General features: G+C 48.3%; 7 non-coding genes across 7 annotated transcripts; 3 read left to right on the plus strand and 4 right to left on the minus strand.

Annotated features, from left to right (window-relative positions):
- Positions 1-622: 622 nt before the first annotated feature.
- trnag-gcc (transfer RNA glycine (anticodon GCC)) lies at positions 623-693 on the plus strand. The gene has a single exon. It is a non-coding gene; the product is annotated as a tRNA-Gly (tRNA).
- A 6,128-nt stretch (positions 694-6,821) lies between these two features.
- LOC148637567 (U4 spliceosomal RNA) lies at positions 6,822-6,962 on the minus strand. The gene has a single exon (XR_015931333.1). It is a non-coding gene; the product is annotated as a U4 spliceosomal RNA (small nuclear RNA).
- A 1,292-nt stretch (positions 6,963-8,254) lies between these two features.
- On the plus strand, positions 8,255-8,373 carry LOC148637568 (5S ribosomal RNA). Its single transcript, XR_015931342.1, has one exon. It is a non-coding gene; the product is annotated as a 5S ribosomal RNA (ribosomal RNA).
- A 636-nt stretch (positions 8,374-9,009) lies between these two features.
- On the minus strand, positions 9,010-9,173 carry LOC148637569 (U1 spliceosomal RNA). The gene has a single exon (XR_015931314.1). It is a non-coding gene; the product is annotated as a U1 spliceosomal RNA (small nuclear RNA).
- A 2,845-nt stretch (positions 9,174-12,018) lies between these two features.
- Positions 12,019-12,182, minus strand: LOC148637570 (U1 spliceosomal RNA). The gene has a single exon (XR_015931325.1). It is a non-coding gene; the product is annotated as a U1 spliceosomal RNA (small nuclear RNA).
- A 1,806-nt stretch (positions 12,183-13,988) lies between these two features.
- On the plus strand, positions 13,989-14,107 carry LOC148637571 (5S ribosomal RNA). Its single transcript, XR_015931341.1, has one exon. It is a non-coding gene; the product is annotated as a 5S ribosomal RNA (ribosomal RNA).
- Positions 14,108-14,747: 640 nt separating this feature from the next.
- LOC148637572 (U1 spliceosomal RNA) lies at positions 14,748-14,917 on the minus strand. The gene has a single exon (XR_015931336.1). It is a non-coding gene; the product is annotated as a U1 spliceosomal RNA (small nuclear RNA).
- Between the last annotated feature and the right edge of the window lie 1,647 nt (positions 14,918-16,564).

A 16,564-nucleotide genomic window follows, 5' to 3' on the forward strand; every position in this document is an offset into this window, starting at 1 on the left:
TAAATAAAAAGGCGATTCCTGTGTCTACCACTAATGTAAGAGCTATTTCAAGTGCGACGTGGTGCGGCTTTTCAAATGCTTGTGGGCATTTCTCTGTTGTTGATTCTTTTTTTGTGTGTAACAAAGTGGCATTTTCATGTCCGGACGGGGAGACTTTATCATTCCGACATGAAGCCACCCTTAAGTCCTCTGAGGCGTGTCTGTCTGCAAGGCTTGTATTTTGGAAATGTTTTTTTGAAACGGAGAACGACTTTGAAATAGGCTTCCGCCGGCGCCTCGCGATCCAGGTAAGATTGTAGCAAGAACGCAGCGGCGGTGGGGCTTGCTGTAGTCGTGGCTGAGTGGTTAAGGCGGTGGACTAGAAATCCATTGGGGTCTCCCCGCACAGGTTCCAATCCTGCCGACTACGTTGTCCGCCTTCAGTCGGTGTGTTTCGGCACAAGCAAAGAAGCGCGCCTCTTTGCTGTTCCTGGTGGTTTTAAAACGCCCAATCGCTTGTACCCGCTGCCTTGGAAATAAGTTCCTCAGCGTCCGCAAATGGCATTTTGCAGCTGGAAGCAGATGTCAACGCGTTTTGCACAGAGCACCAAAAAAGCGTCTTTTTTGAAGGCCCAGGCACTGAGCATTGGTGGTTCAGTGGTAGAATTCTCGCCTGCCACGCGGGAGGCTCGGGTTCGATTCCCGGCCAATGCAGTGGCTTTTGCAGCGAGCGGCTCCATCACTTGCATCCCCTTGCAACTCGCAACTGAAAACCCACTGAAGCTAAGCAGGTGTGAGCCAGGTCAGTACCTGGATGAGGATGAGCTACAGGGAAAAACAAAGCTTCCAGCTGGAAGCGGTGTTAATGGTGCCGGCGGTGGGGCGCTCACCCTGAGGTCTGTGCGGGTCCCAATGCCCCAGTATAGTGACGGAGATGCTGTGTTGTAAAAGGGCGCTGTCTTTTGGATGAGATGTAAAACCGAGGTCACAGCGCTCTGTGGTCATTCAAAATGACCACCAAAACCTTTGACAAAAGCTCTTGGTAATTGATGGTCTTCAATAATGCTTCTCCTTTAGGTACATTTTAAATCAGCTGAAAAATGCTGTGAAATGGGGGGGCACTTCAGGCCAGTGTAGGATTTGGGTTACAAGAACCATGAAACTGCACGAGAAAGCCCATACACTGAATTACACGGCTTTCTATTCAAAGGAGGACAAAAGAAATTCCCTGAGTTTGATTTTTTGCAGCACAGAGAGGAGCACTGTCGTGAGGCCGGTTAGCTCAGTTGGTTAGAGCGTGGTGCTAATAACGCCAAGTTCGCGGGTTTGAGCCCTGTACGGGCCAGGTCTAGGTCCAGGTTCCTGTTTGTGAAACAGGCAAATGACTGTCTCAGGGGCCCATTCCTCATTCTCAAGACACATGTATGCAGTATGTACACCGTGCATTGAGCAATAGGGACTGAATACACCACAGGTAAGGTTAGAAGTCATTCTGAGGTGCCACATGTGAGGGATACAGCTAGGCATCCGAAATGTAGGGTTTGAGACCCTTCAGGAGTACTGCATCCTTTGAGACAGACCCGTGCATGTTAAACAAATGATCATTTCTTTCGGCATTAGGGACTAAATATACTAAACATATGATGCTAAAATGTTATTTTCACATATATTAATGTAATAAATGATTGCTTATGCTTTATAAACAAATCTAAATAAAATAAAAGCTTAAGTTTTGTATTTATCTTGTACCATAGAACATGATTTTCTTTGTATTTCAAGCCCACAAAGTGTCCAAATGACGCACTACATGATATAAGGAAGATTATCACATGCATATCGGTATTATCTTTCTTATGAAAATGCATTCCTTTCATTACCTTTTACTTTTTAAAATGAACTCAAATTGAGTATAATGTAATAATTTAAGTAGAATAGATTCTAATAATATAATGATCCAGTGTTTTGCACTACTTCACTGCTTCACTGCTCTATGCCATCTGGAAATAAATCCTCAGACTGCTTACTGCCCTGGGCATGTACCAATAAATTAAAGGAGCACATCTGTTTATCACTGCGTTGAAGCAGGAGACACACAGTCTCTGCAAACACATCCTAGATACAGTGTTCCAGCACCTTTGACCTCATCCAGAACGTATCATTTCTTGAAAGGGATTGCTGTCCGAATGCACATCTGAATCCCAAACAGAATCTCTAGTAAAATACGATCATTTGTGAAACAGGCAAATGACTGTCTCAGGGGCCCATTCCTCATTGTCAGACACATGTATGGAATGCTTTCACCGTGCATTGAGCAATAGGGATTAAAAACACCACAGGTAAGGTTAGATGTCATGTTCTATGATCATTTCTTTCAGCATTAGGGACTAAATATACTAAACGTATGATGCTAAAATGTTATTTTCACATATATTAATGTAATAAATGATTGCTTATGCTTTATAAACAAATCTAATTAAAATAAAAGCTTAAGTTTTGTATTTATCTTGTACCATAGAACATGATTTTCTTCGTATTTCAAGCCCACAAAGTGTCCAAATGACGCACTACATGATATAAGGAAGATTATCACATGCATATCGGTATTATCTTTCTTATGAAAATGCATTCCTTTCATTACCTTTTACTTTTTAAAATGAACTCAAATTGAGTATAATGTAATAATTTAAGTAGAATAGATTCTAATAATATAATGATCCAGTGTTTTGCACTACTTCACTGCTTCACTGCTCTATGCCATCTGGAAATAAATCCTCAGACTGCTTACTGCCCTGGGCATGTACCAATAAATTAAAGGAGCACATCTGTTTATCACTGCGTTGAAGCAGGAGACACACAGTCTCTGCAAACACATCCTAGATACAGTGTTCCAGCACCTTTGACCTCATCCAGAACGTATCATTTCTTGAAAGGGATTGCTGTCCGAATGCACATCTGAATCCCAAACAGAATCTCTAGTAAAATACGATCATTTGTGAAACAGGCAAATGACTGTCTCAGGGGCCCATTCCTCATTGTCAGACACATGTATGGAATCCTTTCACCGTGCATTGAGCAATAGGGATTAAAAACACCGCAGGTAAGGTTAGATGTCATGTTCTATGATCATTTCTTTCAGCATTAGGGACTAAATATACTAAACGTATGATGCTAAAATGTTATTTTCACATATATTAATGTAATAAATGATTGCTTATGCTTTATAAACAAATCTAATTAAAATAAAAGCTTAAGTTTTGTATTTATCTTGTACCATAGAACATGATTTGCTTTGTATTTCAAGCCCACAAAGTGTCCAAATGTTCTATGATCATTTCTTTCAGCATTAGGGACTAAATATACCAAACGTATGATGCTAAAATCCTGAAAAAAGGATGTGCTCCATCTCGTCAGTAGATTGGATTCCAAAACTGATTTGGGTCAATATACATTACCTTTGAAATTAAAGTACAGTCTACTGTAGGGAACCATCAACTTAGAAAGCATTGGCCTTCCCTGGGGGTCAGGTAGGTGCAAAAGATAAACCTTTATCCTATCTTTATCTTAAGATAAGTGGCCAAGCAGTATTTTTCCAAGTTTCACCAAGCACATCATGTTGCCATAGTAGACAAAGTTCTATAAAATGTTAAATAACTTTTAAAAAAAGTATCTTGGTCTTACAGTACTGTACAAGGTGAATTAAACTGTCCCTGGTAATAAAAAGTAATTAGAAGCATCTCAGAAACTTTATCTCTAGAAACATTAGCTGTTTTATATCATGTAATTTAGTGTGATGTTGTCAGAATTCAAGGACATTATCACACACAGAAATTGGTTCAGTTAAATCTAAAAAACACAGCTAAACATGGGTTTAAATGTAACAGAAGTCTTACCTCTTGTCAAAAGATTTAATTCAAGAAGCGATGTAATAAATGATTGCTTATGCTTTATAAAGAAGCTTAAGTTTTGTATTTATCTTGTACCATAGAACATGATTTTCTTTGTATTTGAAGCCCACAAAGTGTCCAAATGATGCACTACATGATATAAGGAAGATTATCACATGCATATCGGTATTATCTTTCTTATGAAAATGCATTCCTTTCATTACCTTTTACTTTTTAAAATGAACTCAAATTGTGTATAATGTAATAATTTAAGTAGAATAGATTCAGGTAGGAAATATAGAGTCATGATGTTTATGGCTGACATCATTTCACATGGGTGAATTTTAAGCTAAGAAATAAAAACATTTACAATGAAGATACCATTGCTTAATTTTAAATGCCTTTAAAAAATAAATACCTCCTGAGAATAATTTGCCACTCCCAGATCCTTGGTAAGGTACTGTTTGAATCCAATCAGGAGAGGAGCATCCAGGGAGTGCTTTCTATAGAGTCCAGCTTGGGCCACTCTCTTCCGGCCTGCTGATACTTTTTAACTACTCAGGGCCTGTAAGGATATAAAACACCGGTTTAAACATTTTATACCTATAAGACAAATTAGAATTTTAGTAAAAAATAGATACATCTGAAAAATAAAAAAGTCTTACTGCTGATAGAGTTCTTCAGAGCTCACATCTTCCCCTTCCTTATGCGCTTCTGTTTCAGTTTCTAGAGCAGCCTCTGGCATCTCTTCCTCCTGGACAGCGGCCTCTTGCTCAGGGCCGCTGGAATGCAGGTAGATTCTTTTCAACATGCTTTTACATAATATGTTGTAACAATGATTTCAAAAAGAAACTACAGAAGCCTTACAGATTAAAAATATCTCACCTTGCCAATGTGTCTTCAGGCTTCCCATGTACAAAAAGGCCCAAGGACTCTAGCAGTCTTACAACCACTATCCTGTTTGCCTCACCAGACACGATCTCTATTCTGTGGTAATCCACGATGACCCCGTTCTTCAGGTGATTCATCATGTCCTCCCTCGCCTGTTGAGAGGCCATCCTGATCTTTTCTGCCGTGGCGTGCTTCATACACGCCCTCTTCAAGTGAGCAGGAAGCTGATCAAGAGTATTCAGGCACATCTTGCACACCAGGGGAATCCTCGCGGGTTTCCTTTGAAAATAAATAATACCATCTGTGTATAGAAACAAGCTAAGACTGATTTCTTAAATTATCCTTAATTTTCTCTCTCATAGTTTGAGCATAATGAACACTTACTTGGTCTCAGTCACAGACTTTCCAATAGAAGCCATTGTGGAGTTTAGCAACTGCAGGTCCTAGAAGTGGGGAAGGAATTTTAAAAGAGAAATTGAATTACAATACAGAAGGAATGGCTGAGGGTTCACTGAAATATATAAATATACAAATTCCAAAGACTGAGTCCATATAGAAACAACTACCTTTCATTTTCAGTATAAGAAAAAAAAACATTATCTTCCAAAGCATCATAAAATTGTCCCTTCTTCCAGACTCTACTTATCTCTTGTAGTAGTATAGCAGACCTTTCCAGGTGAGCAGATCACAGAGTCCGAAATGAGCTTCCTCCATCAAGCAAAGTACCTGAACATGACTCTGTCTTCATAAAAGCGCCCCTGTAATAAAGAAATTAAATCCGAAATCAAGAGGGCAGTTGCCTACTGAAATACAAGAAGTCATCAATTTTAACCTAGCAACACATTAAAGGCTGCATCTATACAAGTACGATTCTAGAAATGCTCACCAGATTACGTTTTAAGAAGGAACTGCGCCTCAGGTTCCGCCGAGATCTTACCTCGGATGGCAGGATTCAGAGTCCGGAGTGCGGACTGATGGCGCACGGAGGGTCCATATACTGAGGATCCCTCAGTGATCTTCCGCGTATTCAAACCGCCAGCGTGTGACTCCCCTGTCCCCGTGACCTCATTGCTCTGCTCTCTCCTCTGTGCAGCTGAGCACGACTCACGGTAAAATGGAAAAAAATATGCCCTCGACGTGAGATTTATTCTGGAGCGAGCCAGTGTTGCGCATAGCTGCCTTCAAAGCAGTTAACCCAGGTTCGATTCCCGGCCAACGCAGTTGCGAATGTTTTCAAATGCTGTCATGAGCCTTGGATTGTGACTAGCAAAGCGAAGCCTTTTGAAAGAGCTAAAGCACTGCAAAACGGAATTGAAGGAGAATCTTACAGGGGATTCTGAGCAGTGTCTGCATACATGCAGTCAGATAAAGGTGCTGAAAGCTTGAGCTACTCTCAATGTCATGCTGCCCTTCCCCGGAGTAAATCTGTTCCATTGAAAGAATGCTTCTGGCAGGTTCAAAAAGGGACCCTTGTTAATTGGAGAAATCAATGATTTCGAATGAATTCTGTATGCGTTAAAAGACAGCTATACAAAGAAAACATGCAGGACACTGCTCATGATGTTTCCCGAGCCGAAACACAGTGCGTTTTTCCAAGCCATTTGACAAAGCCCACCCACTGAAAACTGCAGCAGATCGTGTAAAGACGTTCAACTTTGTAACTACTGCACGCACAGGAAGCAGAATAAATTCCTCTTTTCAAACTGTCAAAGGTTTGCTTTGCGAACGCTGCAGGACATCGCACAATCTCTTTTGAATGGGGACAAACGATTTCTTATGGGGCGCAGTAAGTACAGACGTTTAAAATGCTCCACTCATGCCGACGATGCAGCATGAAGAAGCGCAACCTAACGTTTGACAGACAAAAGCCAGGCGCCGCTATGAGCAATATGAAATCATACTGACAGCACACGGCGTTTCGCGCTGACACAAAAGTAATCTCGACAGACGCTGTTCTCTGCATAAAGCTGAAAGAGCTAAAGAGCGTTTCTGTTGACACGTAACAAGCTCGTTTCTTTCTACCATGATATCACCGTGACCAAATCTGTCTTTAAACACCTTGCTCAGTCTCTGACGAGACTGTCAAAAATTGCTTTCGCCGATTGTATTGCAAACCGGTGGAAGCGAGTATTGGGAAAAGTTTTCAACTAGCAATAATCGCGCCTCGGCTAAACCTCACAGGCTACGATACTGCCACTGCGCAAAGCTGACGGTTGCCGGGCAACCGCGGGGATCCTATGGAAATCGTTATCGATCGTCTCATGGCATGTCGTTGCTATAACGCTTCATATTTGTCGTCTTCTTCTTCTTCTAGCTTGAGGTTTTGAAGAATTTCATGACAGACAAGGGCTCCGTTGGGAACAAAGGGCGTTGTGAGAAAACCGTTGCTTATTTTCAGCAGCAGAAATACAACCCTTTAAATACAAGATGACAGAACAATGACGAAGGGCATGCCGGGAGGAACTCATGCACTACAGAGGAAAGGGGGCGGGCACGTACAGTTCACATTCAAGCCACAAGTACTCTTCTTGGATGTTGCACAAACAAATCCTAACGTCTTGAAAGCATTGCAGCATGTTTGTGTCCCACTTCCCGTGGCTGCGGGACGACTGACACGAACGGACAAACACAATCTGTGGCGTTTAGCGTGAAATAGTCTTGCAGGCATCGTGCTGTCTCACTGCATTATTATACCGCTGGAGGAAACAGTCCATCTGGCCATGAAACTCATTTGAACGTCTAGCTACAGCAACTAACAATATCATGATTTATTCAGGATGTGTGGAATCAGCACGTCCCGGAGGCAGCTTCCGAAATCGTGAGCATTCTCTGGTGGTAGGGGCGTTCAAGATGGCGCTCAGGTGGGAGGTAAAGTTTAGTGGTTGGGGAGTTTTTTTGAGTTTTTCATGACCTGAATGTTAATTTTTGCTTTTTTTGACTACAGAAAAATAAGGACTTAACACTAGTTGTTTAAACTTCAGTTATAATTGAAAGAAAAAAAAACGATTTTTTTTTAGGTTTAAAAAGTCCGATATGAGTAACACTGGGAAAAGAAAAGAGAGTGCTGGGTCTTCGAAGGAGAACTCTAAGATACCTCAATCGTATATGTATAGCACTACAAAAAAATCGATGGCAACTAAAGGGAAAAGTGAAGAAGCTGCAGGGGCAGCAACAGGGCGGAGGCGCCGCGCGCCCGGCCGATATGTTGGACCGGTGCGCTTTACGTGCTGAAATAAACACGCGACAGCCCCGAAATGTTTCCAGAGTGCTGTGCACTGAAGACTTGCCTGGTGCTCTTCCGTGCAGATTGTTTGTCCTCCTCCAGTGCGGGACGAGCCAACACAAGGGAGCGCATTCGCCAACATCCAGGCACGCAATGCGATTTGGAAAGCAGCTCCTTTCCAAAGAGTTGCACACGAACGATCCTTCAGTCCCGCTCGGGGGGCACGGAACCCCCGCCACACACAGCTTCAAGTAGCGAGTCAGGCGCCGGGGCTTTTGCTTACGGCCACACCACCCTGAACACGCCCGATCTCGTCTGATCTCGGAAGCTAAGCAGCGTCGGTCCTGGTTAGTACTTGGATGGGAGACTGCCTGGGAATACCAGGTGCTGTAAGCTTTTGCTCTCCCGGCCAGCAGGGGTCGCTGTTGGTGCCATAGGCTTTGGGAGGAAAACCTGCAGGATGGAAAGGTGATCTATAGCCTCATCTCTAGAGATGTTTTGTTGCTGTGGCATGTGTGTGACCCATATTCAAAAAAAAAAACCCGTCTGTAAAACGAATATCGAAGCTGCCTCTAAATCTGCAAATGAAGATGAGTCGATAAACCACTCGTTTTTCGTATAACTAGACATATATTCATTTGTTACCGATTTCATTCATTGAGCACGGATACAATAGAGGTACAGCCATTCACTGTTTGACATGTCTGCACTGGTACAGAACCGAGCAATCAGAAAACGGGTGAAACTGTCTTTAGACTCAGCATACAGTACCGAGGCCCCCCATGACCAAATAAAGGCTAACCTCGATAATCAGCCTAAAGAACGCAGACTACAGCAAAACGACTGACTTTGAAAAGGGAATGAACGTCCGGAAGGAGTAGTGGAACTAGCTTGAGATGCTTCTCCGGACCCCTAACTAAAAGCCAGCGAGAACCAGCAGCGGCGTCCACTCCTGTCGAACCGGGATCCTTCCGCAGCCACGCAGCTCGTGGTGTCCTAACCCTCCCGTATCTGATTTTGGACCAAGCACATCAGGGGAGAGCGCGAACGCAGTCCCCCACTACCAGAAATTATGCAGTCGAGATTCCCACATTTGGGGAATTCGCAGGGGTCAGCACAGCCGGAGTGCAATGGCCGAGCCTCGCCCTGGGTGAACCTCCTTCTTGATCAAGGTTTCTCCCCTGCCAGGTAAGTATAAGTTAAACAGGCCCCTGCAAGCGGCCCGCACCCACAGCACAAATCGCGCAGCCTAGGCCACCTCCTCGCCCCGCACGCCACCGCCTCCTGCTGGGCCCACTCTTTCACACACTCACACGCCACACTAACACTCAAAAGTGTGGGCAAAACGAGAAAACGAGCGTGCCGTTTCCTACACATCTGCAGTCGCCGTTGCGCATTCGCAGCATGTCCCGGGATGCAATTCGGCCTCATTTGCATGACTCCAGACCGGCAGATCGCCACGCAAGCTCGCGACGTGCGCCTGCCACACACCGAACAAACCTTTTCAGCAATTTCCAAAAAACAGGCCTGCTCGCCTGCCCACAAGGCTCCGTCTCTTACCTGCTCTCCAGAGCCTGCTGCCTTCTGTGCTTTTCTCTCGGCACCGCTGCAGTGCACACAACTCCTGCAGCGGGAGGGGGGGAGAAAGTTCCCGCGCTCCGCCGCAGGGAAGGCTCGCTCCGTGCGCTCACGTCCTTTCGATGCCAGTCCAACAAGTGCTCCGCATTAGCTGCGTCGGGGCTCCGGCGTGTCGCACCTCACCTCACCTCGCACTGCCCCCTCCTTGAATGTCTGCCGCTGGGCATGCCCCGCTCTCCTCCGCCTTATCTTATCGCGTGTGAGCACCGACAATGGCCACAATGCCGGGGAATGGCACCTGTAAAGTGTTAATTGGGGCACAGGAACAGCCCATCTCGTCTCGGGGGGGCCGGCTTCAGAGACAATACAGCAAACACAGCGGGGCGGGGGAAGAAGACGACACCACACATGCGGGTACATTCAGCTCCGGCGGGAACGAGACATTTGTCGGTCTTTTCAAGTGCCGAGAGCCGAGCAATCCTTCACTTGTATCGTTTCTCCCCGGTGACTAGATCTGGCCCTGCGACTCTCGACTGGGCTCACCCCCGGGGCAGCCCAGCAGGTGTGAGCCTGGCCGGCACCCGGATGGGAGATTCCACCCCGGAAAAGCTCCGGTTGCTGCTGCTCCTGCAAGAGGTGTGACTGGGACCAGTAGGGAGCGCTCACCCTGCGGGCTGTGTGGCTCTCTTACGCCCCAGCCTCCTGATGGCGACATTCTGCTGCACAAACAGGCGCCGTCCTTCGGGGGAGGCGTCAAACCGAGGTCCCGACCCTCCTTGGCCATTAGGAAACCCCAGGGCGTCTCTCAAAAAGAGACGCCGGGGGTGTCCCTCTGGTGTTAGTGCTCCCCTTTACCCATCAGTCGGGGTCTCCTCCTAATCCCCGTCTCACCTGTAACAATCAATGACGAGGCCCCCCTGTCCGTGAGATTTAGTACTCGCGCAAGAGACCGGGGGCAGAGCGCGAACGCGGTCACCCGCCCCCCACAAAGTGCGCGCTCCGGGTTCCCTCTCGGGGCCCTGCAACACAGCGGAAGGGCAGCGAGAAGGAGCCTCTTGCTCTGACGCCGCAAGGCCACAAGAGGGCGGAGGCGCCGCGCGCCCGGCCGACGTGTTGGACCGGTGCGCTTTACGTGCTGAAATAAACACGCGAAAGCCCCGAAATGTTTCCAGAGTGCTGTGCACTGGAGGTTTTTGTCTGGTGAAGACTTGCCTGGTGCTCCTCCGTGCAGATTGTTTGTCCTCCTCCAGTGCGGGACGAGCCAACACAAGGGAGCGCATTCGCCAACATCCAGGCACGCAATGCGATTTGGAAAGCAGCTCCTTTCCAAAGAGTTGCACACGAACGATCCTTCACCCCCAGGGCAGCCCAGCAGGTGTGAGCCTGGTCGGCACCCGGATGGGAGATTCCACCCCGGAAAAGCTCCGGTTGCTGCTGCTCCTGCAAGAGGTGTGACTGGGACCAGTAGGGAGCGCTCACCCTGCGGGCTGTGTGGCTCTCTTACGCCCCAGCCTCCTGATGGCGACACTCTGCTGCACAAACAGGCGCCGTCCTTCAGGGGAGGCGTCAAACCGAGGTCCCGACCCTCTTTGGCCATTAGGAAACCCCAGGGCGTCTCTCAAAAAGAGACGCTGGGGGTGTCCCTCTGGTGTTAGTGCTCCCCTTTACCCATCAGTCGGGGTCTCCTCCTAATCCCCGTCTCACCTGTAACAATCAATGACGAGGCCCCCCTGTCCGTGAGATTTAGTACTCGCGCAAGAGACCGGGGGCAGAGCGCGATTAGTACTTGGATGGGAGACTGCCTGGGAATACCAGGTGCTGTAAGCTTTTGCTCTCCCGGCCAGCAGGGGTCGCCGTTGGTGCCGTAGGCTTTGGGAGGAAAACCTGCAGGATGGAAAGGTGATCTATAGCCTCATCTCTAGAGATGTTTTGTTGCTGTGGCATGTGTGTGACCCATATTCAAAAAAAAAAACCCGTCTGTAAAACGAATATCGAAGCTGCCTCTAAATCTGCAAATGAAGATGAGTCGATAAACCACTCGTTTTTCGTATAACTAGACATATATTCATTTGTTACCGATTTCATTCATTGAGCACGGATACAATAGAGGTACAGCCATTCACTGTTTGACATGTCTGCAGTGGTACAGAACCGAGCAATCAGAAAATGGGTGAAACTGTCTTTAGACTCAGCATACAGTACCGAGGCCCCCCATGACCAAATAAAGGCTAACCTCGATAATCAGCCTAAAGAACGCAGACTACAGCAAAACGACTGACTTTGAAAAGGGAATGAACGTCCGGAAGGAGTAGTGGAACTAGCTTGAGATGCTTCTCCGGACCCCTAACTAAAAGCCAGCGAGAACCAGCAGCGGCGTCCACTCCTGTCGAACCGGGATCCTTCCGCAGCCACGCAGCTCGTGGTGTCCTAACCCTCCCGTATCTGATTTTGGACCAAGCACATCAGGGGAGAGCGCGAACGCAGTCCCCCACTACCAGAAATTATGCAGTCGAGATTCCCACATTTGGGGAATTCGCAGGGGTCATCACAGCCGGAGTGCAATGGCCGAGCCTCGCTCTGGGTGAACCTCCTTCTTGATCAAGGTATCTCCCCTGCCAGGTAAGTATGAGTTAAACAGGCCCCTGCAAGCGGCCCGCACCCACAGCACAAATCGCGCAGCCTAGGCCACCTCCTCGCCCCGCACGCCACCGCCTCCTGCTGGGCCCACTCTTTCACACACTCACACGCCACACTAACACTCAAAAGTGTGGGCAAAACGAGAAAACGAGCGCGCCGTTTCCTACACATCTGCAGTCGCCGTTGCGCATTCGCAGCATGTCCCGGGATGCAATTCGCCTCATTTGCATAACTCCAGACCGGCAGATCACCACGCAAGCTCGCGACGTGCGCCTGCCACACACCGAACAAACCTTTTCAGCAATTTCCAAAAAATGGGCCTGCTCGCCTGCCCACAAGGCTCCGTCTCTTACCTGCTCTCCAGAGCCTGCTGCCTTCTGTGCTTTTCTCTCGGCACCGCTGCAGCGCACACAACTCCTGCAGCGGGAGGGGGGGAGAAAGTTCCCGCGCTCCGCCGCAGGGAAGGCTCGCTCCGTGCGCACACGTCCTTTCGATGCCAGTCCAACAAGTGCTCCGCATTAGCTGCGTCGGGGCTCCGGCGTGTCGCACCTCACCTCACCTCGCACTGCCCCCTCCTTGAATGTCTGCCGCTGGGCATGCCCCGCTCTCCTCCGCCTTATCTTATCGCATGTGAGCACCGACAATGGCCACAATGCCGGGGAATGGCACCTGTAAAGTGTTAATTGGGTCACAGGAACAGCCCGTCTCGTCTCGGGGGGGCCGGCTTCAGAGACAATACAGCAAACACAGCGGGGCGGGGGAAGAAGACGACACCACACATGCGGGTACATTCAGCTCCAGCGGGAACGAGACATTTGTCGGTCTTTTCAAGTGCCGAGAGCCGAGCAATCCTTCAATTGTATCGTTTCTCCCCGGTGACTAGATCTGGCCCTGCGACTCTCGACTGGGCTCACCCCCGGGGCAGTCCAGCAGGTGTGAGCCTGGCCGGCACCCGGATGGGAGATTCCCCCCTGGAAAAGCTCCGGTTGCTGCTGCTCCTGCAAGAGGTGTGACTGGGACCAGTAGGGAGCGCTCACCCTGCGGGCTGTGTGGCTCTCTTACGCCCCAGCCTCCTGATGGCGACACTCTGCTGCACAAACAGGCGCCGTCCTTCGGGGGAGGCGTCAAACCAAGGTCCCGACCCTCCTTGGCCATTAGGAAACCCCAGGGCGTCTCTCAAAAAGAGACGCCGGGGGTGTCCCACTGGTGTTAGTGCTCCCCTTTACCCATCAGTCAGGGTCTCCTCCTAATCCCCGTCTCACCTGTAACAATCAATGACGAGGCCCCCCTGTCCGTGAGATTTAGTACTCGCGCAAGAGACCGGGGGCAGAGCGCGAACGCGGTCCCCCGCCCCCCACAAAGTGCGCGCTCCGGGTTCCCTCTCGGGGCCCTGCAACACAGCGGAAGGGCAGCGAGAAGGAGCCTCTTGCTCTGACGCCGCAAGGCCACAAGAGGGCGGAGGCGCCGCGCGCCCGGCCGACGTGTTGGACCGGTGCGCTTTACGTGCTGAAATAAACACGCGACAGCCCTGAAATGTTTCCAGAGTGCTGTGCACTGGAGGTTTTTGTCTGGCGAAGACTTGCCTGGTGCTCCTCCGTGCAGATTGTTTGTCCTCCTCCAGTGCGGGACGAGCCAACACAAGGGAGCGCATTCGCCAACATCCAGGCACGCAATGCGATTTGGAAAGCAGCTCCTTTCCAAAGAGTTGCACACGAACGATCCTTCAGTCCCGCTCGGGGGGCACGGAGCCCCCGCCACACACAGCTTCAAGTAGCGAGTCAGGCGCTTGGGTTTTCGCTTACGGCCACACCACCCTGAACACGCCTGATCTTATCTGATCTTGGAAGCTAAGCAGGGTCGGGCCTGGTTAGTACTTGGATGGGAGACCGCCTGGGAATACCAGGTGCTGTAAGCTTTTGCTCTCCCAGCCAGCAGGGGTCGCCGTTGGTTCCGTAGGCTTTGGGAGGAAAACCTGCAGGATGGAAAGGTGATCTATAGCCTCATCTCTAGAGATGTTTTGTTGCTGTGGCATGTGTGTGACCAGTATTAAAAAAAAAAAACCCGTTTGTAAAACGAATATCGAAGCTGCCTCTAAATCTGCAAATGAAGACAAGTCGATAAACCACTTGTTTTTCGTATAACTAGACATATATTCATTTGTTACTGATTTCATTCATTGAGCACGGATACAATAGAGGTACAGCAATTCACTGTTTGACATGTCTGGTACAGAACCTACAGAACCGAGCAATCAGAAAACGGGTGAAACTGTCTTTAGACTCAGCATACAGTACCGAGGCCCCCCATGACCAAATAAAGGCTAACCTCGATAATCAGCCTAAAGAACGCAGACTACAGCAAAACGACTGACTTTGAAAAGGGAATGAACGTCCGGAAGGAGTAGTGGAACTAGCTTGAGATGCTTCTCCGGACCCCTAACTAAAAGCCACCGAGAACCAGCAGCGGCGTCGACTCCTTTCGAACCGGGATCCTTCCGCAGCCACGCAGCTCGTGGTGTCCTAACCCTCCCGTATCTGATTTTGGACCAAGCACATCAGGGGAGAGCGCGAACGCAGTCCCCCACTACCAGAAATTATGCAGTCGAGATTCCCACATTTGGGGAATTCGCAGGGGTCAGCACAGCCGGAGTGCAATGGCCGAGCCTCGCCCTGGGTGAACCGATTTCGATTTTTAAGAACTTTATTTTCTTTTCACAAAAAAATACAGGACATCACAAATCAGAAAGCTTTACATTAATATACATACTTAAAAAAGTATATATGATCACATCTCATTACATTTTGACACGGTAACAGTTACATAGCAACAATTTTCTTTTTTTCTGGTGCAAATCACATTCTTTACTTAAACTTGATAATGTTTTTCACAGTTTCTTGAGATATTGACCTATGCTCTCTATTTCCCACAGATTTTCTGCTTCCTCCCTCCCTTCTCTCCACAGATCTCTGAGGTAATAGATTTCTCTCAGGTGATGAACAAGGCCAGGCTACCTGCAGCCTTGACTGGAATCTTGATGCCTTTGAACAGCCCCATGTTCCTCACTCTCCACAGGGCATCTTTCCCACTGTTCACCACGGCCCAGATCCTGTCAAACACGTCAGGAGGAAGTTTGACAGGAGAGATGCCGTATATGACGAAAGCAGCAGTCAGGGTAAATTGGGACGAGAGAGCCTGCAACCAATCTTCAAACTGTGCCCAGAAGGCCTTTGCAAAAAAGCAGGACCACAGGAGATGGGATACAGTCTCCTCCTCGCCGCAGCCCACCCTAACGCAGCGAGGGCTGGGGGTGAGGCCCCTACGGTACAAGAAAGTTCGTACCGGTAAGCACTGGTGGACGACACTCCAGGCTAAATCTCTGTGAATGTTGCACAGAAACTTAGAGGATGTGTGTTTCCACACCTTCCTTGTTTGGGCTGATGTTAAAATGCCCACATGGGTCTGCCTATTGTTCTGGGGTGCAACGAAATCTTCCAGTTTTTGGACCCTGACATCTCGGAGGGGAATATGGCCAATTGGGTGAGATCTTAGAAAACTTTTAACTGTCCCATAAATTGCAGGGCATGTGTCAGAGAGTTGGACGTCCAGCTTGGGTCTGACACCCCACACTCTGAACACCTCCCTACCTACCCAGAGCCTGGAAAAATAAGTCCAGGTACGCGCTGCAGGTGCTGTTGCAAAGCCTCTCAGCACAGAGGCCAGGAAAATGCACAGCAGCTTCGTAGCAATATCTGGGACAGACTTCCCCCCTGAGGGTAGCGGCTTGTACATTATTTCCCTTCTGAGTCTTTCCTGCTTCCCACCCCATAGAAATTGAAACATCAATCTCCTCATCACCGCCGCAACACGTTGTGGGATTGGGAAGGTAGAAGCCAGAAAATTCAAGACAGGCAAGAGCTCGGCTTTGATGACCAGCACCTTCCCTGTCATGGTGAGGTCTCGGTTCTTCCATTGCATCAGTTTTTTGTTTAAGATTGGCAATTTGTTCTGCCAATTTACTGTTCCCATCTCTTCTCCAAAATACACCCCCAGGACCTTAATTCTCTTCTCTTGCAGCCTGAGATCATGTCCTTCTTTTGGCTCCCTCCAGTTCTGATAAAAAATCTCACTCTTAGATTTGTTAATTTTTGCGGAGGAAGCCAAAGAGAAACGATCACAGCACTGCAGAGCTCTGCTAATTGAGGCATTGTCAGAGAGGAGCAGGGTGACGTCATCCATGTATAGAGATGTCTTTACCTCTCCTCCCCCACTTCCAGGCACTGGTATCCCATTAATGGCCTGATCCTGGCGCAAGGCACAGGCTAAGGGCTCCATAGCCAAAACGCATAACAAGGGGGATAATGGGCAGCCCTGC

The sequence above is a fragment of the Lepisosteus platostomus genome, unplaced genomic scaffold (genome assembly GCF_059453375.1).
Source record: "Lepisosteus platostomus isolate fLepPlt1 unplaced genomic scaffold, fLepPlt1.hap1 Scaffold_115_H1, whole genome shotgun sequence".
Classification (NCBI taxonomy): domain Eukaryota; kingdom Metazoa; phylum Chordata; class Actinopteri; order Semionotiformes; family Lepisosteidae; genus Lepisosteus; species Lepisosteus platostomus.